This window comes from Acomys minous (assembly GCF_964271855.1).
Source record: "Acomys minous genome assembly, chromosome: 9".
Classification (NCBI taxonomy): Eukaryota; Metazoa; Chordata; class Mammalia; order Rodentia; family Muridae; genus Acomys; species Acomys minous.
This window is the reverse complement of record NC_140490.1, coordinates 117,029,032-117,055,687: the sequence shown is the minus strand read 5'-3', so window position 1 is coordinate 117,055,687 and position 26,656 is coordinate 117,029,032. Positions and strand designations below refer to the sequence as shown.

General features: G+C 44.6%; 1 protein-coding gene across 4 annotated transcripts in view; it reads left to right on the top strand.

Moving 5' to 3' along the window:
* The first annotated feature begins 6,154 nt into the window (after nt 1-6,154).
* Nucleotides 6,155-26,656, top strand: part of FRS2 (fibroblast growth factor receptor substrate 2) — an 83,239-nt gene continuing 62,737 nt past the window's right edge. The window contains exons 1-2 of one of the 4 annotated variants that reach the window (XM_084794139.1): nt 8,560-8,725; nt 9,645-9,704. The gene's annotated coding sequence lies outside the window, so the exon portion shown is untranslated. Of the gene's footprint in view, nt 6,286-8,559; nt 8,726-9,644; nt 9,705-22,669; nt 22,725-26,656 lie in introns of those variants that run through there. The other 3 variants (XM_084794142.1, XM_084794138.1, XM_084794144.1) reach the window with 3 other exon arrangements.

The window sequence follows — 26,656 nt, the reverse complement described above, 5'->3', positions numbered from 1 at the left end:
ATGCACATAAAAATAAAAACAAGTACATAATAATACTTTTTTAAAAATAAAAGAAAGAGGTCAGAGAAGTTTATCCTGCACAAGCTGGGTCACACAGGAAAGAGTGGGGTGGCGCACGCCTTTAATCCCAGCACTTGGGAGACAGAGGCAGGCGGATCGCTGTGAGTTCGAGGCCAGCCTGGTCTACAAAGTAAGTCTAGGAAAGCCAGGGCTGCTACACAGAGAAACTCTGTCTCCAAAAACCAGAAGAAAAAAGAAGGAAAGAAGGAAAGAAAGACAGACAGAAAGAAAGAGGGAGAGAATGGCACTGGCCTGTGGTTTAAGATTTTGACTCTATTTTATAGTTGGCATACACTCTTTTGTCTAATTGGGAGGTGACTAAAGGCATCTGGGGCTGGTTGATGTGTCGGCTGAAAATTACTATTATTATGAGGATGACTATTATAGTATTTAGTAATTATGTAGTGCTTTATACTTCAAAGACTTGGGCTTTATGATCATTTATTAGCCATGTCTCAAAACATCTCTGTGATATAAAGATGCATCTATGGTGTGTAGTTTGGAGAAGGAGAAGCCAAGGTAGAGTGAGATGGGCAACCACTTTAAAAATAAAGTGAAAAATTGTACGTGTGTGTGTGTGTGTGTGTGTGTGTGTGTGTGTGTACATGTGGGGCGGGGGGGGGGGAGGGGGGATTAGAGGGTAACATGAGGGCTTCACTTTTTAAACTCAGATCACCAGGCAAGTGCCCTTTCCCGCTGAGCCATCTTGCTGGTCAATGGGTCAGTACTTTGATTAAAAAAAAAAAAAGAAGAAGGTAAAATGTAACCCCTTCATTCTTCATACTCATTTAAATAACTCAGTCCTGGTAACAAGACAATCAGTTGATATAAGCTTTTTAAAGGACAGTATAAGTTCTAATTACTTTTTCTTAAAATCTAATTAAAAATAAAATGCAAAATATGCTAAAACATTGATGCTCATTCCTTTTGAGGTTATTTTCAAGGTTTTGCTACATTTGTGTCAAGGTGACATTTTTGCTCAAATTCAATCTTACTGTCTCTCATTTCTCTGCCCCAGCGCAATTTGACTACAGATACTGGTTTCCAGTGTCAGTCTTGTGTTGCATTAGTTTGTATCCATTGTCTATGTGGAAAAAAAAAAACTTTGCTCACTCTAGGCATAGACCTCAGTGATAACTTTCAGTTAGAAACAAACAGTCACTTATATGAGAATTTCATATGGTGGCACACGCCTTTAATCTCAGCACTCAGGAGGCAGAGGCAGGTATATCTCTGTGAGTTCGAAGCCAGCCTGGTCTACAAAGCAAGTCCAGGACAGCCAGGTCTATCCCACAGAAAAAAACCTGTCTCGAACTTGATACTCACCCACCCACCCACCCAGCCAAAAAAAAAAAAAAAAAAAAAAAAAGAAAGAAAGAAAGAAAGAAAAAAAAAGAGAGCATTTCAGAAAATTTTATATGTCTGGCAGTTTGTATGCTTCAGGATGAAGACAATACACAGGCCAGTGTGTCGTGGGTAGCAGACGGAAAATGAAGAGGATCTTGTGGCTTTATTACAGATCCTTCTAAACGGCCTGGAGGAGACCGGTGCAGGTGGGAGGCAGTCATGTCTGTGTCACATGGGAAAGGCTCAATAAATATTAGCTTAGTGGTTAAGACCATGCCTTTGCAGACAGATAGTCTGCATTCTAATCCTGGCTCTGTCCCGTGCTATCTACCTTAACCAGCTGTGCGGCTGCTCTCCGTGCAGAACAAAGGGACAGGACAGTCAGATCTCAATCTTCCACAGTTGCTTCTAAGTATCGGCCGTTATCTTTTCTTTTTCCAAACAGCTGACAACCAGTATCTACAACTCCATTATGTCGTTGGTGGTAGGGATCTGGGGGCGTAGCTCAGTTGTTCCAGTATTTACCTAACGTAGGGTCTATCACCTCATAAACCAGTGACTCCGGCTGTCCTTGGCCACATAACGAGTTCAAAGCCAGCCTGGGCTACACATTTTGTTAAAAAATGAAAACAAAACACAATAACAAAACAAAACCCACTGATGTTGACTTTATAATTTGTTGTCTTTTGGGGATCGCATGATCTGTTCTACAAGAAAAACACTTCCAAACTCTCCCAAAGTACATCGGAATAAATAGTTACGGCAAGATTTTATCTATACTTGTTTAAAATATCTACATTCTCTTTTATCCAAGTAGTCCTGGGCTTCGTGTCTACAGAGAGGACTTTACGTGTGAGGGAGAGCAACTCACTGCCCTTGATGAGGAAGGCAGAGGCATCCAAACCAAAGACAATGGTGCCTTGTGCCACATGTGTGCCAGATGTTTGCCAGAGTAGCTAAAGTTTCAAGAATTAGCAGAAAAAAAACTTTGTGTGTGTGTGTGTGTGTGTGTGTGTGTGTGTGTGTGTGTGTGTGCCAGGGTCTTGAACCCCTGACCTTCCTGCCTCTACCTCCCAAGTTCTGGGATTATAGTCGTGCACTCCTGTGCTTTAAAGAAAACAAAATTAAACTTAAAAAAAAAAGATGCATTTATTTATTTATTATTTGTACAGTATTTTGCCCACATGTGTGCCTGCACACTAGAAGAGGGCATTAGGTCTCATTGTAGATGGTTGTGAGCCACCATGTGGTTGCTGGGAATTGAACTCAGGACTTTTGGAAGAACAGACAAGTGTTCTTAACCTCTGAGCCATCTCTCCAGCCCCCAGAACAAAACTTTAATATGGTCTTGTCCAGTCAAACCCGGGGATCCAGTACATGTGGTACTAGATGTACATGCTAGGCAAGCACTCTGCAAACTCACCTACATCCTCAACCTCAGTTTTTAAGCTTTGAATTTACAAAGGAGGAGAGACAGCTCATCAGTTAAGAGTCTGTCCGAGCTGGATGTGGTGTCACACGCCTGGAATCCCAGCACTTGGGAGGCAGAGGCAGGCGGATCTCTGTGAGTTTGAGGCCAGCCTGGTCTACACAATCACTTACAGTGCAGGCAGACCAGCTAGGGAGACAGGGAAACCCTGTCTCAGACAAAAGTACAAGAGGTAGTAGAGAAGCTGGGCAGTGGTGGCCTACGCCTTTACTCCCAGCACTTGGGAGGGAGAGGCAGGCGGATCTCTGTGAGTTCGAGGCCAGCCTGGTCTACAGAGCGAGTTCCAGGACAGCCAAAAAAACAAAAACAAAAACAAACAAACAAACAAACAAAAAGAGGTAGGGGAGAAGGCTCAGGGGTTAAAAAGCAGTAGCTGCTCTTCACAGGGACTGGGCTTGATTCGAGGCACTTACATGGCAGCCGGCAACCATCTGTCCCTCCAGCCTCAGGAGACCTGATGCCCTCTTCTGGGGCCTTTGCACTGCATGCCTATGCTGCACTTTCAAAGATGCAAAACACTCATGCACATAAAGACGGGCAACAAGACAACACCAACTCCACACATAATAAAAGCCACCTCCAGTGACAACACAGGACGGCGGAGGGCCTTCCCAGCAGCACCAAGTGTTCCCAGGACCTACGTTAGGTGCCTCACAGTCAAAAGAAACATGAGTTCCAGGTCATCTGAGGCCTCTGTCCTCCACGGGCAGCTGCTCTCCCAAGTCTATATACTCGCACACAGACACACGCCTACACACACAATTAAAAATAAAATAACTCTTGCTGCTGGAGTCGTGGCTCAGTGGTAAGGAGCAAAGGACGCTCTTGCAGAGGATCTGGGTTCAACTCCTAGTACACGTATGGCGGCTCCCAAGCGTCTCTAAGCCCGGTTTCAGGGGAACCCAGTGCCTTCTGACTCCTGTGAACATGGGTAAAACATTAATACACATAGAACAAAAATAAATTCAAAAGGAAGGAAAAATCTTTGACCTTATTTATGGGGGTGGTTTACAAAACTATGGGACAGATACATTCTAGAGCCATTTTCAATTTTTTCTACATACACTTATTAATAAAACACATTTATTGTACACATGCTATTTATTTCCCAAAGCACCTGCTTTTCCAGCACTTGAGCCATAGAAGGCATGAAAGTTGAGGTAGACAAAGTGTGGGCCTCTTCAGATTTAAAAAACTCCAGTTAGGCACAGTGACACTTGTCTGTAACCCCAACACTTGGGAGGCGGAGGCAGGAGGATTGGAAGTTAGCCTGAACTACACAGTAAGAGCCTGTCTAAAAATAAAACTAAAACATTTTTTTTTTTTTAAAGCTCTTAAGTTTGGGGAGATTTGACAGTATCAGAGAAGGGAGTGAGAGGTGCCTAGCAAAGCCTGGAGCCTAAGACTTAAGCTGGGTGGTAAAGGATCAGGCCTGTGTTAAAACAAACAAAACATAAACAAAAGAATGCTGTTATCTCAAGGCCCGGCCTAGGCTTAGCGCTGAAGTGCACAGCTCTTTTGTTTAACAGCCCGCCTTAATGGATGTGGGGATAGGTGTTCTGCACAGGCGCCATCGTGGCCTTGCCTAGTCCCACCAGGCATGGGATCTGTGTGATTGGCACCTCTTGAGCAACACTCCCACCCCCCCTCCCACACCCACACCCGCCTCCCCTCCCCCCCCCCCCGATTGCGCAACCTGGCTATTAAGTCAGTAAAGATGGCCTGGAGTCTGGCCTGAGATAAAGATTAAGAACTAAATCCTTCTACATAATAAAATAACAGGAATTTTAAGTCTTCCTTGGGGGTTGGGGAGTGGAGGCAGCAGGGTGTGGAGGTGTTTGGAATGGAAAGAAAATAAAATGGCTTGGGTTAAAAGTGTCTTTAGGATGGGGGTGGGCTAGTAGTTTGTAACGAATTACTGTGAACCTTGTATGAAATCTCTTGTCATTTGAGTTACAAGTTTGACAGGCGGGCGGCAGATAAAAGCCAGAGTTGAGGGCATGTTGAGCTTCCTATCACTGACGTACACCCTATAGCGCCCCGGCTGGCCTCAGACTGGTGACTGCCTCCACTTGCTAAGCACCGGGTTAACGAGCGCACGTGTGGACCACAGAGTCGTGCACCTCTGTGTAAAGAAAAGAAAACAACAACAAAAACCGCCACCACCAACAAAACCAAACGCACCCCACATAAGATGCCCCGTTATCTTCTCTACTCTTTAGGAGACACTGGCAAATGAAGTTAAACAACACGGGGCGGGGGGCGGGGGGCGGGGGGCGGGGGGGCGGGGGGCGGGGGGGTGGGGGGCGGGGGGCGGGGCGGCACTCTTCTATAAGAAGAACCATCGAAAACCTCAATGCCCAGGCTTACAAACGTGACGCAGGTCTAAACGCACAGTACCCTAATTTGCCTTTTTACTGTTCTTCAAAGAGCTGAAAGCGCTTTTATTCCCTTATTTTGACATTCTAGTGTGGGAAGGGCAGATTTACGATAGCATTATTTACAGATGGAGAAATTGAAAATGGAGATTAAAACGCTTCCTCAGTGCTGTGCAGCTGGGGTGGCGGAGCCCCTGGAATTTGGTTCTCCAGGCTCCAGCCACAAAGTGGAAAGGGCGCGAGCTTTAGAATTACAGAGAATCTTTGAGCAATCCCATTTCGATCCCGGAACAAGAATGTGGCCTTAAGTCAATTACTTCACCTCAGTCCCAGCGATTCTCATTTGTAAAAAGTAAGACCATAAAACTCACAGCACTGTAAAGATTAATTTAGAAAACGCACGTAAAGCCTGGACGCCGAGCCAGGCTCCGGTAAGGTTTGTTCTACCTCCTCCCCCACCCCTAACCCTTAAGCATCTAGTTCAGTTTCAGTACAAATCAAAATGAATCCTCCATTAGAACTCAATTTTTTTCCAGATCCTCCTCTACAATGAAGAGAAAAGGATGGGTTACAATGTTCCAACGTGTCATTTAGTTAACGAGAAGGTTTTTTTTTCTTCCCCGGACTGGCGAGGTAACTCAGTGGCATTTGCTTCCAATGGGCTGAGACAGACTCCAATCCTCAACACTACAGAACTAACACTCCTCCCTTCCAACAAGAACAACAATCCCAGCTGTAGATTTACCGCAAAGAAAAAACTAAATAAATAAAAAAGAATAAGCGAAAGATAGGCTACAAGAATGCCGTAGTTCTTTTAACTCCAGATCTTATCAGAAGGCCCTGGTTGGGGAGGAGGGGACTCTTAAAACAGGGATTGTTCCAGCTAACCCTAGAGTTACAGCTTTACAAGGTCTGGGGCGGGGCCTGGGAATTTGCATCTTTAACGAGTTCCCAGGTGACGCTGAGCTGTTTCGACCCGGGACACCCACACCTTGAGAAGCGCTACCCTGGGTAAGTGAAAGGTTGAGAGGATGGGGCTCAGCAATTTGTTTAACTAGCCCTCCAGGTGACTGCGGCGCCCCTTCCAGCTTGAGAACTGCTGACAGCGTGGTGGAAAGCAGCTGAGAACACAGATTCGCTTTTTAAATCCAGGCTTCACCACTTACCAGTTAGCCGAGAGTCTGTGATTGAGAGTTGCTCTCACTAGCTCTCCGGGGCTGTGTGTGTGTGGTGTGTGTATGTGTGGTGTGTGTGTGTGTGTGTGTGTGTGTGTGTGTGTGTGTGTGTGTGTGTGTGTGTGTGTGTTGTGTGTACGCGTGCGGCCGCGCCTGGGATTGCAGGAATTGGGGTGGGGGTGGTGAACGGCTGGAGACAGCCTAAGTTTTGTCTGTGCAGGCTGTGTTTTGCTTCAGCCTACTAGGAGGCATGAAAGGCTTCTTGAACTTGGGAATTATGGAAGTATTTACAGACACTTCTGCAATTACATAAAACACAAGGCAGTACTTTAAATACGGCAATAGTGATGGGACTGTTTGCATCTTAAATTTGTAATGAGGGGCTTTCTTTTGCCCTGCCTTTCTCGAAGCAGAATGTTTTAAAACTCTTAGCCGCAGTAATTGTTTAATGGACACTACGCATGATAAGGGCCTCTCTCTCTCTCTCTCTCTCTCTCTCTCTCTCCCTCTCTTCCCTCCTCCTCTTTTTCTTTTTCCTCTTCTACTTCTCCTCCTCCTCCTTCTTCCTCTCTCCTCCTCTGTTTTTGTTTTTTTGAGACAAGGTGTCTCTTCTCTGTGTAAAAGCCCTGGCTGTCTTGGAACTCTCTGTAGATCAGGCTGGCCTCGGAACCACAGAGATCCGCCTGCCTCTGCCTCACCAGTGGGCCACCACGCCTGGCTTTTTGCTGGTCAGAAACTCTCCAGGCCTTCCCTGTCTCAGTTTTTAGACTGCTGGAAATACAGACACAAACTACTTCATCAGGCCTTTTTCTTTTTTCTTTTTTGTGGCGGATCGCTGTGAGTTTGAGGCCAGCTTGGTCTACAAAGCGAGTCCAGGACAGCCAAGGCTACACAGAGAAACCCTGTCTCCAAAACAAAACAAAACAAAACAGAAAAAGATGATCTCTCTTTTCCTTGTCTGACTCTGTGGTTCTCTTTATTTTTGTCTTTTGTTTGCTTGTTTTCGAGACAGGGTTTCTCTGTGTAACAGAGCCCTGGCTGTCCTGGACTCTCTTTGTAGATCAGGCTGGCCTTGAACTCACAGAGATCCGCCTGCCTCTGCCTCCCAAGTGCTGGGGTTACAGGTTTGCGCCACCACCGGCCTGCAGATTCTATGGTTCTCATGGTGTTTTCAGTCAGACCTTCAAAAGTACCCAGGTCTTCTCTCTTGCCTGTTACTAGTTAGGTGTAAGAATTGTGTAGACTTACTTAGTACTGGGTATTCTGAAATATTTATCATGCCTTATATTATTTTTAAATTCTACAATCCAGAGATGAATACATAACACACACACACACACACACACACACACACACACACACACACACACACTCCACTGAAGCTGAAAAAGGTTAACTAATTCATCAGAGTTAAAAAAAAAAAAGCAGGATGTAGACACTAAGATTGCAGAGTCCGTCATTTTTTCCTTTGTTGAGGGTGCAAAGGACGGCCGATATAGATATAGGGAGATATAGTCTGGCTTCTGTCCTTGAATAATTTGAAAAGTCTTGTTTGGGGCAAATGAGAGTTCTATGCATACCACAAATTAAAAGTCATATCAAGAGCCAGCATTGGTGGCAAAGTTTGACACCTGGCCGGTTTCCTTTTGTGTAAGATGTAGAGAATAATAGCACCAGTTTCCAGGAGTTTGAAGGTTATTAAAAACAGTGACCGCAGCCGAGGAGCGTTACAACTCTGTTGTGCAGTATCGAAGCCTTCCTTCGGTAAATGTCAACTGCGTTTTTTAAACGAGACAGAAGCCGAGTGAGGTTATCACCGCAGGATCGTAGGCAAGCTGGGTGAATGCACTAGGCTGGGCTAAACTAGATTCTCGAGCCTCCGTGGAATTAGGTTGCTGGAGGGGAGCAATCCTAAGAGCAGTTAAAATAAGGAGTGCCAGTAGTAGCCCGGGGGGCCGCGGGGCCACAAGGGTTAGCAAGGAGCCGGGGAGGGGGCGGGGCCGGGGGCGGGGAGGCGGGGCCGAGGGCGGCAGGCTCAGAGGCCCCGCCCCACTCGGGAGTTCTGGCAGCTCCGTCCTGGGAGCAGTTCCGGTGCCAAAACCCAGCCCTCCCCCGCTCCCCCGGAAGTGCTTGTCTAGGGTTCGGGCCGGAGAGAGGCCTTGAAGACACAGCCGCCCAGGCTCCGTCGGCTCCGAGTCCGGGGCTCCTGGTGGCGGAGAGATCGCGGAGCTCCGCGGCCGCCGCCCCGCGCGCTCGCAAGCGCCTTCGTACCCACGGTGAGTGGCCCGGGAAGCCGAGCCGGCCCTGCGGCGGGCGGGCGAGCCTCGGTCCCCGCTGTCCGCGCTGCAGGTTCAGCTGTCCGGGTCCGGGAAGGGGGTCGTCGACCGCGGCGGAGTGCGCGCGGCCCGCGGGCCGGGGAGAGGCGCGCCGTGGGGCCGCGGGGTGGGCGGGGCGCGGCGGGAGCGGGTCCCCCCGGAGCTGCGGCCGCACAGGGGGGCTCCCGAGCGGGGCCCGGCCACCCGCGCCGCGACCCCCTCTCTCTCCTCTCTGCTGGGGCAAATGGGCTCGGCGCCTCTGCGGTGGGGTCTGTGGACCCAGGGCTGCACTGGACATCAGTGTCCGACTTTCGTCGCCTCTTGGGTCTGTCGGTCTCCCCCACCCCACCCCCTTTCCCAGCTCAGTAATTATCCTGTGTCCCACGGGTGTAGTCTCAGCCCGAGGGTGGAGCGCTCCCCGTGGGGATGCTTGGCGATCTTGTGCGGGGCTTTTCATCCAAACGTGCGTCAGGGTCGCCTGGGTTCCATTTGGACTCGGCTTGACACTAACTTAACTGGTTCTGGATCGCCCGAGTAGGGTCGGTCACTGAGGCAGTAGTGTTCTTCGAAAGGTCTGTACTCACTTGAAAGCTGAAACTGTCGGGCTTCTTCAAAACAAAGATTTGAGGAAAATCGTAGATTCAGCTGAGTTTCCCGGTGTTCTTGCTGACGTGAAAAAAAAAAAAAAGATGCTATTCTCGACCGAGCCTTCCCAATTCCTGTGCTTATCCAAAGTCACAGTTTAAAGAGTTCATTCGGGACGTTGCACAAGTTGACTGTAAAGGATTGGAAAACGGTACTCTTTTCTACCCCAGCCTTTCGTACTTGAAACTGTCATTTCTTGAGCTTTAAAAAAAAAAAATGTCCTGTTTCTCCTCAGAAGTTCTCTGTGTCATCCAGCTGATGTCGCAAAGTGGAGGTTCCCACAGCTGGACAAGAGGTGTGTTTTGATTTAAACGTATTAAGTGTTTAGCTAGAATAAACCGAGAATTTCCTAGAGAAGAAACTCTTGTAGGCACTCTTAGTAAACGGAATGTAGGTAATAAACTACCAGTGAGAGGATTGTAGGATGTAATGAAGGTATTTTCCACTTTCACTGAGTTTTAAATTATAATCAGAAAGGTTTTTTGTTGTTGTTGTTGTTGCAAATGACCTGTGTTGTTGCGGTGTCAAGTATACACAAGTCATCTTCCTGAAACCAGTGACATTATCTGTGCTTCTTATATTAGGCATATGTTAGGATTTAGAGTTTGGTCTTGTCTGTTTGTGTCTCTCTCTCTCTTTCTTGTACTTATGCCGTTCTCTCTCCTTCCACTACCAGAAGAGAAGGTAATATCACGAATGGGGGACATAGTCTGAAGTGACGAGTTCCGTGAACTGTCTATGCGAAGGAAAATGTATTTCATTTTTTTTTTTCCTGCCAGGCATGGTGATGTATGCATTTAATCCCAGCATTTGGGAGGCAGAAGCAGGTGGATTGCTATGAGTTCAAAGCCAACTTGGTTTACAAAACGAGTTCAGGACACCCAAGATAACACAGAGAAACCCTGTCTTGAAAAACTGAAAGAAAAAAAATTTTTTTTTCTGTGTGTGTAATGCCAGAAGTGGTTCACATTGGGTGCCTTCTTAGAGTACGTCTCTTCTTCCTTCTCTTTTTCTCCTTTTTCTTCTTTGTCATCTTCTTCATCATCATCATCAATTTTGAGACAGGGTCTCTGCATGCCTGGAGCTTGAGGTTTTGCCTTGGCTGCCTGACCAGCAAGGCCCAGGGATCCTCCTGTGTCTGTTCTGTTCTGTGTCCTCCCATCCCGGTCCAGGCTTTTCAGGCATGCCCCAGCACCCAGCGTTTACATGGGTGCTGGAGTTGCCAGTGCGAGACCTCATGCATGCTCAGCAAGCACTGTACATGGAGCCATCTCTCCAGCCCTGCAAGTCTATGTCACGGTTGTTGGTATTAAACAATAAAGGGAGGAGTATTTTTTTAAGCTTGTGGGGAAAGTGTGAGTGTGGGTAAGCTGTACAACTTTCAGATGTTGCTAGAAAGTGTGTCCTCTTCTGTGTTTGACGTACTCACTTGTTCAGAGCCTGAGAGTGGGATGTTGAGTGAGAGTCTAGAAAGGGAGTCAAGTTAGATTTGCTTATGGAGTTGCACTGACGCACTGTATCTTGAAGGGAAAAACTATGCGAGTTATAAAAGCAAAAAAGGAAATTGGTGAAAATCAGATACTTTCAGGCCTTGTAAATTTTAACTATTTCTCAAGTCAATTCAAATGATATTGAGCATTTTCTATGTATTAGGCTCTTTTAGGGAATTATGTAGGGAAAAATAAAGACAAATCCATTAATACTTAGGATTCATGTTTTGATAATCTTCCTGGGTGTGTTGAAATCATAAAGAATTGAATTGCACTGTCTAGGAACACTAAATCTCCTTTGAATTGGGAATTAATTTGGAGGGAGGTGTGTGAGTGCTTCATGAAAAATACTGTGCTAGGCACTCTAACTCACAAGGATGAAGTCTGCTCTTTAGAAATTTGAATCTAGTAAGGGTTTAAGATATTTGTACAAGGCCAGGTGGTGGTGGTACATGCCTTTAATCCCAGCACTTGGGAGGCAGAAGCAGGCGGATCGCTGTCAGTTCGAGGCCAGCGTGGTCAACAAAGAAAGTCCAGGACAGCCAAGGTTACACAGAGAAACCCTGTCTTGAAAACAACAACAACAAAAAGATAATTTGTACCGAAGTTTATAGTATAAATAAGTGTCTGGCCGGGTGTGGTGAATGTGTGCAGTGGGACAGGAAGGTGATGGTTAGCTGCTAACCAGGGGACCCTTCTCACAGCAAGCGAAGACTCTCAAAACAGAGATGTGGGTGGGCTTATCTAAAGTTTGGGGTTGTACAAAAGGAAAATGTTTGTTTTAGCTTAAGTTGGCAAAGAAAACCAGAGAGAGATGGTAATACTCGTAAGGGGAGGCCACAGCTGTTATTTATTGGCCACTTAGTTCTGTGATAGTTATGTTTTTTCAACAACATAGAAGCTTCTTTCTTTTGAGACAGGGTCGCACTGTGTAGGCATCTCTCGTAATAGTCAGGATACTGAGTCTCAAATATGTTTAGTAACTTCCCCTACAGTTACGTGGCTAGCATAACAGTCTCTTTTTGAAGCCAGCTCTGCTTTGTGGGAAAGCTGGTATTTCTACTTCATGGTGCTACTTCCCAATAAACTTGTGTCCTTTTTATTTACTTAGTGAAGTTTTTGAGACACGGTCTTCTATATCTAAGGTAGGCCCAGGGCTCACTTTGCAGTCAAGTGTGACCTCGAACTTGCGATCTGTATTCTCTGTGCTTGGGATTACAGGAGCGAGAGGCATGCACCACGACACCCTGCTCTTAAACACAAAACCTTAAATTAGTTGGTGATGGAGCGGTAAATTCTTCTGAAACAAAGACTCAGGACTTAGGACTTGGTGGGGGAAAAGACCTTTCAGATTAAGAGCAAGGCAGTTTTGGAGCTGAAAAGGCTCATGGTGTAGACAGCCATCAGTGGGCCAGATGGCCTGGGTGGTGTAGACAGATGTTAGTGGGGTGGACGATGGCCTGGATGGGTTCCGCTGGAATTAGAGAGGGAGCTTGCACTTTCAGATGAAGCTGGATTGTGGAGCATATTTAGGTGCTGTATGTAGAAGTTCAACATTCCGAAGGAAAGGAGAGTGTGTACCTTGTGATAGTTTAATATGGAGAATGACTTATTACAGCAAGCTATTAATAACTACTGTGCGTACCGAGAGTGATGCTCGTGGGATGAGAACAGACTCAGCAGGCCTCACACTGAGTAGGAAAGGCCTGGAAGGAGAGGCGTGGACAGGCAGAAATGGAAAGTCATACTTTGTAACCCTGGATGATGGTGGTGGTGGTACTGCTCCTAGGAGTGTGAGTGAGGACTTGCATCATTAGGACCGCCTTAATGTCCAGAGAAGCCATGATCATCAGTGTGCTCTTTTGTTTGTTTGTGTTTAACATCCTTGCATAGGGCTTTTTGAAATGTAGGTTTGCAGTCCAAGAGAGTAGTCAGAGCTAGACATATATAGATACAGGGAAAATACAGATTATTCAGATCCATATACTAGTTGAATCTGTGCCAAGGGAAAAGAAACCCAAAGCAACAGCAACAAATCCAAGCCTGCGTTTAACTGGCATCTGTTTAAGCCAGAAGGAAAAGAACAGTAGATAGACAGCAGTACATAGACAGTTTTATGCAGTGAGTAAGGAATTTGATAATCTTCAATGGAATAGAAGGAAATTTGTTCATTAAAATTCCAGTTAAGGGGCTGTCCAGATGACTCAGCAGGTGAGGTGCCTGCCGCCACATCTGATGACCCAAGGTGGATTCCTGTCACCATGTGCTTGAAGGAGAGAACCAACTCTGCAGGGTGTTCTCCGATCTCCACATGCAGGCTGTGGTGACCTGCCTTTTTATTGACAGGACATACACACAGTCCCACACTAAAGAAATCTAGTTTAAAAACAATCCAGTGGGCTGTGGTAGCATACATCTTTAGTTTTAGCATTCAGAAGGCAGCCGCAGGGAGATCTTTGTGAATTCCAGGCCAGCCAGGGCTACATAGTGAGTTCCTAGCTCGAAAACGACAGAATAGAGCCCCCAAAACAAAAATTTTAAAATTGATTTGAACTTGGGCATGGTGGTGCATGCCTTTAATCCCAGCACTTGGGAGGCAGAGGCAGGCGGATCTCTGTGAGTTCAAGGCCATCCTGGTCTGCAGAGTGAGTTCTAGGACAGCCAGAGATACATAGAGAGACCTTGTCTCAAAAAAGCCAAACCAACTGAACAACAACAACAAAAAAAATCCATTCAAGGCAGGCAGGGAAGTAGTTTAACTGTTAGAGCATTTACCTAGCTAGCATGCTTGAGGCCCTGGATTGTGGATTCGATCCCCAGCATTGCATACCAGGTGTCTTTAACTCTAGCACTCAAGAAATGGAGGCAGGAGGGTCAGAAGTTCAAGGTCATTCTCAACTACACTGGAGTTGAAGCCTGTCTAGGCTATGTGAAACCTGATCTCCAAAACAAACACCCCTTTTACAACCTCCTCAAACAAGTAACAACGAACCCAGAGCTAACAAGGCTATTGTAGTATCATTGCTGCTGTTTGAGACTCACTGGCTCAGAGTGTCAGGCTGATTACCTTATAGCCATAGTTAGTTGTTTCTTTGGGCATTTGTCTGTGAATGCTGTGTGAGGATTTTGAGGTAATGATGTGGTCTGTCTGTTTTTCTTTTTTTGTTTTTGTTTTTGTTGTTTTGTTTTTTCAAACATGGTTCTCTGTGTAGCCCTAGCTTTCCTGGAGCTTGATCTGTAAACCAAGCTGGCCTCAAACTCAAGCCTGCCTCTACTTCCAAAGTGCTGGGATTAAAGGTGTGCACCACCACGGCTTCATTTATTTTTGTATGTGTATGACTTTTATTTTATTTTGATATTAAGAACCTCTGGGGGAAAAAAAAAGAACCTCTGATATTCAAAGGCGTTACTTGTGCCTCTCATTACAGTGACTGTTAATATAGTTAATGTTGCCTTTTTTAAAAAAAAAAATGGTATTTATATATAAAATAGTTTTTAGGCTATTTTATTTGAGGTTCCTTAATGCCTCTACCTCCCTTCCACAACCCCTCCTCCCCACCCCCACCCCCAGGTAGGAGAGAAAGAGGGTTAATCTCATTTGTCAGGATGTCCAGCAGTCCAGCGAACCAGTAGCCTTTTCCTCCTGTCTCCCAGTCCTCTTTCTGAGCTCTGATATTTATACCCTCTCTGAGTCCTCAGACTTAAACCAACTGTAACTGGCAAGGACCATGCCCCTCTCCAAGTCACGTGAGACTGTTATCAGCAGTGGACAAACTAAAAGCAGCTCCATATCCCACATTTAGGATTAAAACAAAAACCTATTTACATAACATAACTGAGTTTTTAAAGAAACCAAAACTTGCACTATATATTTTTCCCCTCTGGCTCTTTTATATTACCCTTTTTATTATTATGTTGTGGGGTCAAGCTCTCAACTTTAGGCATCTCAGATAGATGATGCACCTCCAAGCTCCTATCCAGCCCAGAAGAAGTACTTTTAATTAACAGGAATAACTTTATTCAAATGCTCTGAATACCATAGAGATGAAAGAATAAGACACTTCTATGTATCATATATGTAAAGATTGTTTTACTTTGACTACTTTGTTGTTGTTTTTAACGTACATTTGCTGTTTGACCTACATGTATTTCTGTGTGTGGGAGTCAGATCCACTGGACCTTGAGTTGCAGATGGTTATGAGCTGCCATGTGGGGGCTGGGAATTGAACCTGGTCCTCTGGAAGAACAGCTAATGCTCTTAACTGCTGAGCCATCTCTCCAGCCCCTACTTTGACAACTTAGGAGCTATGAATCTGTGGGATTTCATGTCTTTGCTTTTTAAATAGTTAAATAGGAAGAAATTGTATTTTACACGTAGAAGATTGTAATAGTTTGCAGAATGAGTCTCAGCATTGTAGCTTTTAAAAGACATGTTTGTTTTTAGTCAGAGTTGCTATAGAATCATTTATTTTTGTCTTTAGAATTAAGACCTTCCTTTTGCTTTTCTAGACTATGTTTTTTGCTGTTATCACAGGCACTAGGGGACTTCCAAAGAGTCCTGCAGCAGGGTGTTGTGGGAGTGAGCTTTGTCTGAGCTGCTTGGTTTAGTTTCACTGAGCTTGGTATTAATGAGGCAAAGGTCAGGAGTTCCATTTAGCTTTGAGTAATGGCCAAGCATCCATCTCTTACTCCCACCCGCTGTCTGGGAAATGCTGCTGTCATCATTGGTCACAAAAGGGGCTGGATGAAAGCGGGATGTTACGCCACGGGAAAAGTTCAGCTTGGTGCTTCAGAATTGACTCTGGGACACATACATCGGAGTTACACATGTTGAGCTGTGACTTTGGGAGACTTGGGAGCTGTGACACTGTTGTCATAGACTGTGAAATGAGAATGTAGTCTGCTTTTTAAGACTAAATCTATTGACTTTAAAAGATAATCTTTTTTTCTGAAATTATTGTTTCCTAATTTTGAAGTGAATACATTAGCTTTTTGATGAACTAACAATGATTGTATGATTGGTTTGCTTTCTTTTTTTTCAGGGAGCCTTTCATGTAGTATGGTCTTAAACCTCTCCTAGCCCATGATTGCCTGAAACACATGACTCTCTCCCTTGTCTCTCAATGGCTTTTATTATAGGAGTGAGCCACATTCCTGGCAGGAGCGTGTGTGAGTATATGTGTGTGCACATAAGTGTATGCATGTGTGCATATGTGTGTGTGTGTGTGTGTGTGTGTGTGTATGCATGTGTGTGTATGTGTGTTCTTGGCAGACTAAGAGTTAGCAGTACTATGCTGGTCTCTATCCCCTTTAAAAGGTGGTGGCTTTGTGAAGTCTGAAAGTTGGTTTAGATAGTATTTGGAGGTGTTGGAGAAGAGTGTTGGCCTTACAAATTTATGCACATTCAACTTAGTTTCAGGGTACATTCTGCCCTGGTCCCCTGGAGGAGGTCATGGTGACCCTGAATACTGTGGAGCTTAGCCCTGTCTTTCCCAGTTAGTACTTGCAGCTGCAGCGCAGACTACCCTCAGGCGGTTGAGGCTGTTCCTTAGACTCCCAGAAGAGACGTGGTGAACTGGTGGCTTGGAGATGCTGTTGGGAGCTGCTTTAAGCCATCACTTTGTTATCAGCCAACAAGATAAGTAGCTTGCCTCTGATGTGGGAAACAGCAGGAGTTGCCTCTCCTTCGTCCTTATGCAGCAAAGATCGCTGGTGCTAAGGTGAGGAGAGCCTTTTTATTCACTGTGGCAAGTAAATCCTATGCAAATAAATACTAGTATTCAAAATGGCTTCTAGGGAAGGGGAAGGGTGAAGCACTGTGCATAGTGGGTGATACAGGCAGAGCCACAGAAGTCCTCCTGAGGATACAGAGCCACCATTAACAGATGCCAGCTCTCTAGATGAGAAGCCTACTGAGTCCTTGCCCAGGAGGGTGGGGAGGACACAGGGTTTTAGAAACAGGCTTAGCCTAGGCTGCCCAATTAAGTTGTAGCATTAGTTTCCTTTGAGTGCTTTATAGCTTGGGTATGTATTTATTTTGTTTTTTTGTTTTTTTTTCCGAGACAGGGTTTTCTCTGTGTAGCCTTGGCTGTCCTGGACTCACTTTGTAGACCAGGCTGGCCTTGAACTCACAGTGATCTGCCTGCCTCTGCCTCCCGAGTGCTGCAATTAAAGGTGTGCGCCACCAGCACCCGGCACTTGGGTGATTTTAAAGAGGTGGGTGATTATAGAAACCCTTGAATTTGCATTGGGATACCTAGAATAAGATGTCGAGGTTAAGCTGGAGCAGTTTAAGTGCCCGGAGGTTTTGCTACCTTAGATATTAAACATGGTGCTGGCAAAGACTTCTGCATATAATTGTTTATGGGATACTAAAAAAAATCATATATAATTCATTTATTTTAATAATGCAGGGTTTTTTTTTCTAGCAAGTATTCCCAATGGCAAATGAGTTGGATTGAGTACCCTCAAAAATTTAGGGAAACAGCCTAAAATATTGCTTTTACAAGTAGAAAAATCTTTGTCTATAAAGTCTTGTTTTATCTATTAAATTTGCAAGGATTTTGGCTTCTTTTAAATATATATAAACAAGTCATCTTGTTGATGACGTGTGTGTGTGTGTGTGTGTGTGTGTGTATGAGAGAGAGAGAGAGAGAGAGAGAGAGAGACAGACAGACAGACACACACACACACACACACACACACACACACACAGAGACAGAGACAGACACTGGGGGATTGAACCTAGGGCCATGCATATGCCTGGAAAGTGCTTTACTGCCTGAACTCTGTCCTTGGTAGCCCATTGCCTCAGCCTTCCGTGAGCTTGGGTATGTTTCACTGCCTAGCTTGGGATCAGTTGCTGTCTCAGAAAAAGTCTCCCCTCTCTCCATCTCTCCATATTGGTGGAGCTAGGGAGTGAACCCAGGGCTTTGTTCAATATAAGCACTGCAAGATCTCAATGATTTTTTTTTTTTATTAAATAATTTATTTGTGAATATGTCTCTCTCTCTCTCTCTCTCTCTCTCTCTCTCTCTCTCTCTCTCACACACACACACACACACACACACACACACACACACACACACACGTCAGAGACAGCTCCTTCCAAAGTGGGTCACAAGGATTAAATTCAGGTTTTAACTACTGAGCCATCTTCCAAGTCCTCAGAACACTCTCTGAAATGAGGGTCTCTTGTTTTGTTTTCACAGTGGTTCTTGCTATGTAGCTCATGCTCTGATTTCACAATCCTCTTGCATGTCTCCCCCTCCTCCTCCCTCCCTCCCTCCCTCCCTCCCTCCCTCCCCCTCTCCCTCTCCCTCTCCCCACCCCCCATTACTCTGTATCCTCTCCCAGCTGGCTGGTTACTCTGCCTCAGGCTGTCTCTCAGGCTGGGATTTGGGGCATGAGCCACCATGTCTGACTTTCATGATTTTAGTTTAATCTTTGTGACATTTCTACGTATTTTAGAGTTTTGGAAGTTAAGACTCAGAGACAGAGCTGGTAAAAGGTAGCAGTGGAATTCAAACCCCAAATATGTTTGAGATTCTTTTTATTGGCTACAGTTGCTATTAATGTTTATATACTTGTACTATTAAATGCACACATAACAGGTCCATGGTTGCTGGCTGAAATAGATTACTGAAAAGGTCACAATTCCAGTGTAATTATATATATTATAATGTATACTTATATGTGAATATACATAGAATGCATATATCTATAAATAAACACAATGTATGTACTTGTTGATAACTTAGGGCTCATATGGAAGGAGTTTCTGCGATTTTGTATTAACTTTAGCTCTTCTTAGACAGTAGCAGAGAAAATCTGCAGATAGTGAGGGAGGTTGGGGAGGAAGAGCTTCTGCTGTCGGACTCAGACAACCAGGGATGGAGAGGTGCTCAGCTGCTAAGAGCGCTTGTTGCTCCTGCAGAGAACTCAGGGCTGATCCCTAGTGCTCACACTGTGGCTCACAGCCTTCTGTGTCACTTCAGTTCCCGGGGATCCAGTGTCCACTTTTGAACTCCTTGGGCACCAGACATTTCAGGCATACATACAAGCAAGCAAAACTCTCATACACATAAAACAAAATAAATACATCTAAGAGATTTGGATAATCAGGAGTTAGTTGGTTTAGTTGTGTTGATATTACACTGATCTACGGTGTAATGCTGGCTAGTACTTTCCCTTGCTCCAGTGAATTGTAGAAGTCGGCCCTTATCCAGATCCATCTGTTTCTGTCCTGAGATTTCTGCCTCCCACTGTAGCCCTGGTAGTCTTGGTCCTTTTGTTTGAAGTTAGTGCTGGAAGGACGTGGGCACTGAGCAGTTGAGACCATGAACTGGGCAATTGGGTTTATCTTGGAGGAATTACTTTTTTTCCTATCTGGTTTTTCTGAGATAGTGTTTCTCTGTGTAGCCTTGGCTTTCCTAGACTCACAGAGATCCACCTGCCTCTGCCTGCCTCTGCCTCCCTATTGCTGGGATTACAGGCATGTGCCACTATGCCTAGCTTATGAGGAATTACTTTGATTAGGCTAATCAAAGTGGGAAGACTTGCAATGGTGTGTGTAGCACTGTTTCCCAGCCTAGGACTCTGTAGTGTATGAGAAGGAGAAAGTGAGTTGAGCACTCCTCCTCTTCCTCCTCCTCTTCCTCCTCCTCCTCCTCCTCCTCTTCCTCCTCCTCCTCCTCCTCTTCCTCCTCCTCCTCCTCCTCTTCCTCCTCCTCTTCCTCCTCTTCCTCCTCCTCCTCTTCCTCCTCCTCCTCCTCCTCTTCCTCCTCCTCCTCCTCCTCCTCCTCCTCCTCCTCTTCCTCCTCCTCCTCCTCCTCTTCCTCCTCCTCCTCCTCCTCTTCCTCCTCCTCCTCCTCCTCTTCCTCCTCCCCTTTCTCCTCTTCCTCCTCCTCTTCTTCCTTCTCCCCCTCTTCCTCTTCCTCGTCTTCCTCCTCCTCTTCCTCCTCCTCTTTCTCTTCTTCCTCCTCCTCCTCTTCCTCCTCCTCCTCCTCCTCCTCTTCCTCCTCCTCCTCCTCCTCTTCCTCCTCCTCCTCCTCCTCCTCTTCCTCCTCCTCCTCCTCCTCTTCCTCCTCTTCCTCCTCCTCCTCTTCCTCCTCCTCCTCCTCCTCCTCTTCCTCCTCCTCCTCCTCCTCCTCCTCCTCCTCCTCCTCTTCCTCCTCCTCCTCCTCCTCTTCCTCCTCCTCCTCCTCCTCTTCCTCCTCCTCCTCCTCCTCTTCCTCCTCCCCTTTCTCCTCTTCCTCCTCCTCTTCTTCCTTCTCCCCCTCTTCCTCTTCCTCTTCTTCCTCCTCCTCTTCCTCCTCCTCTTTCTCTTCTTCCTCCTCCTCCTCTTCCTCCTCCTCCTCCTCCTCCTCTTCCTCCTCCTCCTCCTCCTCTTCCTCCTCCCCTTTCTCCTCTTCCTCCTCCTCTTCTTCCTTCTCCCCCTCTTCCTCTTCCTCTTCTTCGTCCTCCTCTTCCTCCTCCTCCTCTTTCTCCTCCTTCCTGACGGGTTACACATATTGTCTCTAGCTCCGCAGCTGTGACCTTCCTACTCTTTGGACTGTAAATTTCAGCTCTGATACAAGTAAACCCTTTTTCCCTTAAGTGCTCTTGCCAGAGTATGTTATCACTGCCACAGGAAAAGTAACTAAGGATGGAATAACTTGTAAAAACTGGGGAGTTGGGGGCGACGACGATCAGGCGTGCCTCCAGGAGTGAGCTCAAGTGTTCTAGAGAAGAGGGAGTGTCATTCCAACTCAGGGTAAGGGTGTGAGATAGAGGGTAATGATGCGTGGACATAGGTAAGGACAAAGAAGATTCAGAAAGGTGAGAAAATAGAGAAAATACTATTATTATGAATAAACTAATTGTTTTTGGAAGTTTTCTTTTTCTTTGGTCCTGGGGATAGAATCCATGGTCACTCTCATGACAGATGAGAACTGTGCCACTCAACGAACACCCTAGGCTTGGAGATATTTTTCTTTTTAAACAGTTATTTCGTGTTATATATAGTCCCAACTCTTCTTTTTAAATGATTCATTTATTTATGTATATTGTTGTTTGGTCTGGACATATATCTGGGCTTCTGGTGCCACCTCCATCAGTGCTCAGCCCGCACAAACCCACCTGTTCTGTATATGTGCTTGTCATTGCTGGTCATTCCCAATGGCCATAGTCAAGTCAATCCATTGCAAAGCCGTGCAGGATGAGGCACACTGATGTGGAGACAACCACCCGACATTGTGCACAGTGGCAGTGGTGTCTTCACTTCACTGCTGTTTTATTCTTGAGTTTCTCTGGCATAAATATGTTTAGGCCAGTTCAGTGTTTGTTGAATCCCATGGGGTTATAGATATAGACAGTTGTGAGCACCATGTGGTTGATGGGAATTGAACTCAGGACCTCTGGAAGAGCAGCCAGTGCTCTTAACCCACTGGCCATCTCTCCAGGCCATAACCCAACTTGTTATCTGTCATTTTAAGCAAAGGCAGTATTGTACAGAATAACGTTGAATGGGATCACATAACTATATGGATTTTGAAAAAACATTTGGTAACAGTGAGAGGTTTCTGAGTGAGTAGCAACCAAAGCTTAATTCAGAAGCAAGCAGTGCTTGTCCATTAACATAGCACACCTTCAGTGTGGCTTTTGCTCTGAACACGTACCACACTCACTTTACATTGTGTGGCCATTGTGCCAGAAAATGCCAGTGTGTACTCCCCAAAACACCATGGCTCAGGCTGCAGGCTGCTGTGGTACCAGTTGCAGGGCGCTTGCTGCCACTATAGCAGTCTCTGATCTTACAGGAACATAATGGCTCATTATAAAACAGATTTGAATATTTTCCTACCTTCATTCCTCAGGATCTGTCAGCTTAGAAAATCTTTGAGTTGTATTGGGTTAGAATGCTTAAATTAAGAAAATTCTGGAGTTGCTGACTTAAGCTTTATTTTTAAAAAAAGTTAAATGGGGCTGGAGAGATGGCTGGGTGGGTAAGAACACTTGGTGCTCTTTCTTGCAAAGGACCTGGGCTCAGTTTCCAGCACACACGGCAGCTAAGAATCCTTTGTACTCCAGTTCCAAGGGATCAGTGCCCTCTTCTGGCCTCCAAGAGTCCCAGGCAGGGGACAGATGAAACACTTGTGCATATACAATGAAATAAATAAATCCTTGTAGATAGTTGAGTGGATTTTGGTTTGAGAGTAGGGCAGAACTTCTAACAAACACTGAACTGGCCTAAACATATTTATGCCAGAGAAACTGAAGAATAAAACAGCAGTGAAGTGAAGACACCACTGCCGCTGTGCACAATGTCGGGTGGTTGTCTCCGCATCAGTGTGCCTCATCCTGAACGGCTTTGCTATGGATTGACTTGACTATGGCCGTTGGGAATGACCAGCAACGACAGACACATATACAGAACAGATGGGCTTATGCGGGCTGAGCACCGATGGAGGTGGCACCAGAAGCCAGTAAGTCAGGGCCTTTAGTGTGTACATCTGAATGGGGTGGGGCATTGTACATCTGAATGAGGAGAGTGTTTCTTGTATGAGGGGGTGGCTCTCAGGCCTCAGCCATTCAGGAGGAGGCAGTGTGTCTCTGCACACGCTGTCAGCATCTGTAGTACTCTGCCTTGGAGAAGGTCTTGCTGTTCTGTGGGTCAAAGGTATTAGGGTTCTTAACATTCCTATGCTCACATGCACAGCACAAATTGACTCAGGACTTCACTTGCTCTACATTTTGATGATTATAAAATTACAATTGTCAGCCAACCCTGGAAAACACTGAAGAGGCTGCATCATGGCACTATGAACTGTTCAGCTAACGCTTAGGTATGTAAAGATAAACAATCATGTTCATCTCAATAATATGCAAATTTGCTTTCTCTTTAAATAAATGGCAAAATATGTACACCAAAGAATTGTTTTGTAATGATTTAGTATCAGTAACTGTTTGGTTTTTATTCCTATTTTATAAATGTAGCTTACCTGAGGTCACATTAAAATTTCTTGATCAGGAAGGGATCACCAGTGGAATCAGTCTAAGAAACCCTGATTTACAGTGTCTGCTCAGTTTTGTTTGCTGCCTTAAAAAACAAGGTGTATTTTCTTTTTTTGCATTATAAGGATTGAATCTCTAGGCCTTATACCTGCTAGATAAGTCCTATACCATTGAGTGGTGTCCTTGTGCCTATATTAAATATTTTTGTGAAACAGTTTATCAATTTTAGTGTTTGCTGTTATGGAAAATATCCTTGATATAAAGGTTTCTTCATGTTTGTAATTGTTACTTTAGGCCAGACTCCCAGGTATGATTTTATTTTTTAGATCAAAGACCATCAATACTTGGAACATTTGACTAATTGTTTTCAAAAGAATGGTATTATTAATGGTTTACTGTCCTTGTTAGATTACTAGTGTCCTTTCCAGCTTAGCAGATGAAAGAGGCACTTACCTCAGTGTTCTAATTATAGAGCCATTGCTTTATGTAAGCTTTTCCATGAAGAGTAAAGTTGGTTTAATGTCACAGTGACATGAACTTTAAGAGGTGATATTTCCTTTAAGTGGTTGGGAAAGCCGTTTAATATCTGTGCAGTGTTCAGCCATTCTGATCTAGAGGTTGAACTGCCAGATACTTACATTTATCTTTGTCTTGGCTGTTACCTCGTCAGTCTGAATCATTGACTGCCTCACCGCCTTTCATGCTCAGGAGCCCCTGCTTCCTCCACTGCTGCTGTGCCAGCACTGCGTCCATTTCTCCTGCTTCTTGTATCTTCAGACGCCGGGCCACGCTGGCCTATCCAGGCACTGTTGTGTTCCTGTCCTTGCAGTGGAGGACAGCTGCCTCCAGGACTCAGTTATTACACTTGACTGCTTTGATGGTCCCCACAGAAGTTACATGACTAACAGCATATGAAGTATGTTGTATGTTTCTGTACAGAAATACTAGAAAATGAGGAAATTGCATTCCTTCTTACTCTTATGCATGTTTTAGGAGACACAAATACTTTTTTTTTTCTCATTTGAGACATTCTTTTTTATTGTTTGGGGTTTTTTTGTTTGTTTGTTTGTTTGTTTTTTTGAGACAGGGTTTCTCTCTTTAGCTCTGGCTGTCCTGGAACTCTCTTTAGACCAGGCTGGCCTTGAACTCATAGAGATCCTCCTGCTTCTGCCTCTGTAGTGCTGGGATTAAAGGTGAGCACCAGCACACCCGGCTTGTGACAGTCTTATATAGCCCAGACTTGCCTTAAACTCACTATATAGCTAAGAATGACCTTTAACTACTTCTTTTAAAAAATTGCTTTTTCTTTTTCATTTATTTGTCTATGTATCTATCTGTCTTTCTCTCATCTATTTATTTGCGTGGTGGTCAGGGTACAGTGTCCTGGTCAAAGGACAACTTTTGAGAGTTGGCTGCCCTCTTCTACTATGTATGTCCTGTGGATGGGACTCAGGTTGTTGTTAAGCTTGGCAGCAAGTACTTTTACCCACTGAGCTATCTTCTCGTCCTGACCTTGCTTGAACTTATGATTGTCCCACCTCCACCTCTTAAAGCCAAGATTCAGGTATGTACTACCATGCATAATACATGTACGTCATGCATAATACCACTGTGCATTATCACTGTTAATACAGTACTGAGATTTAAGCCCCAGACTTTGGACATACTAGGCAAGCACACTGCCATCTAACTGATCATCAGAGCACAACAAAAGAGAATAAAGCTCTTAAAGTGAAATAAGTTTTTTTTTTAAAGTGGTGCTGGAATTCAAACCCAGGCCTATGTTTATGCTGACAAGTGCTCTGCCACTGAGCTGCATCTCTGGCCTTCCAACAGAATTTAAATTTAGTGGTTAAGTAGTAGCCATTGCGCTTAATTAAGTACATTGCTTTATTTTCATTCACAGTAGCATAAAGTTTTGAATGTTACATATAAAGATCTCATATATGATAATTGAACATATAATCTATCCTAAGTCTAACAGATATTCTATAGGTACATAAGGTAAAATAGTTAAACAAGGTATTCAGAAGCTTCAGAGACCTACAGCATATGGCATTTAAAGATGTTTTTGTTATTTAAAGAGTATTTGACAATAAGACAGGTTAACTCCTGGCAACATCCAGCCTACCTCAAAGAAGATGATAAGCATCAAAGAAACTCCTTATGGAGATGGCTTCAAATGTGGCAAACCAGCCACTGGGCAAAATGTTCTTGTTTCTACCACAGACAGAATTCTGCCTAAAAATGGGCAAGCTTGGATGCAGGCAGAGTCAGTGGCTGAACTTAGCCAAGACAGGGTAAGCAAGTCCTCAATAGTTCCTGCCTTGCAAATATGTCAGATCTATTGGGCCAGAAGGCTGAAGATGATGCTCCAATGTTATAGAGAGTGTTGGGTGACTGTTCAGGCAGTAAACTGTCTCAGTCATTTTTTCATTTTGGAAACTGCTAACCTGTACTTCAGGTATTTAAGTTTTATTCCTGCTCAAGTCTCTGATGGGGTTGAAGACCAGATAGTTTAGTCTTAAAATTAAGCTTAGATGGTTAGGGGTTAAGATGTTTTTAGATCAAGATAGATGTTTTAAGTTAATAGAGATGAGATATGATAGATACTGATTTTCATTTAGAAATTTAGACCCAACAAGATAGGAAAGATGTTTACTTCAAGTTTGCCAAATACAAATAGCTAAATCACTATGAATGTAACATTTATATAACTCCTGATTGTCTCGTGCTTCTTCCTACTGTATGTAGTTTATTTTACTCATGTGTAATAATATAAATGTATATGTTAACAAAGAAACATAATTTTTTAAAAAAAGGAAAGCCAGGTGTGGTGGCGCACGCCTTTAATCCCAGCATTCGGGAGGAAGAGGCAGGCGGATCACTGTGAGTTTGAGGCCAGCCTGGTCTACAAAGTGAGTCTAAGACATCCAAGGCTACACAGGGAAACCTTGTCTTGAAAAAAAAAAAAGGAAAAAATAGGAATGTAATGTAGATGAAGATAAGTTCAGTGTTATAAAAAGCAAAAAAAAAAAAAAGGTTCATGGGAAATCATAAACAGGCTTATTTTACAATGAGGTATTTCTGTATTACTTAGAATAACTTCAAACATTTTGTCTCATCGCTTGGAGTAGGTGGGCCTATAGGCACATGCCATCTAGTCTAGCTATATTTTAAAAGTTTTCCTGAAATCTATATCCTCTTACTAATTTCTCCACATAAAGTCAAGGGCTTGCTTGTTTGTTTGTTTTGTGTCTGTGCCCTTTGTGTAGAGTTCTGGGTTGCCTTTTTAGCAATCTTCATTAAGTATCCTCGTTGTATTCTTTCTTAAGGAGAGAACATTAGTAACGATTGCGTATTAAGACTATATGACGTACACACTCCTGTAGGTGTTTGTTTTGAGATGAGTCTCCCGCTTCAGCGTCCTGAGTACCACTGTCGCTGCTTCTGTGTACTTTTATGCTCTCTCTTCTGTTCTTGTATTTTTAAAAGAGTTCATTTTATTTATGTGATGTCTATGCTGTATGTGTGTGGAGGTGGCCATAGGAGCCAGAAGAGGACACTGGATCCCTTGCCCCTGGAGTTACTGCCGTTGTGAGCCACCTGGTATGGGTGCTGGGAATTGAACTTGGTTTCTGAGCCATGTCTCTAGCCCCCCTTTCCTGTTCTTTTAAAGCTGTCTCATGTCACCTAATTTTATAATAACTGTAAAAAATGGGCAGGACCCAACAGGATGGCTCAGCCAATGAAAGGTGACTGC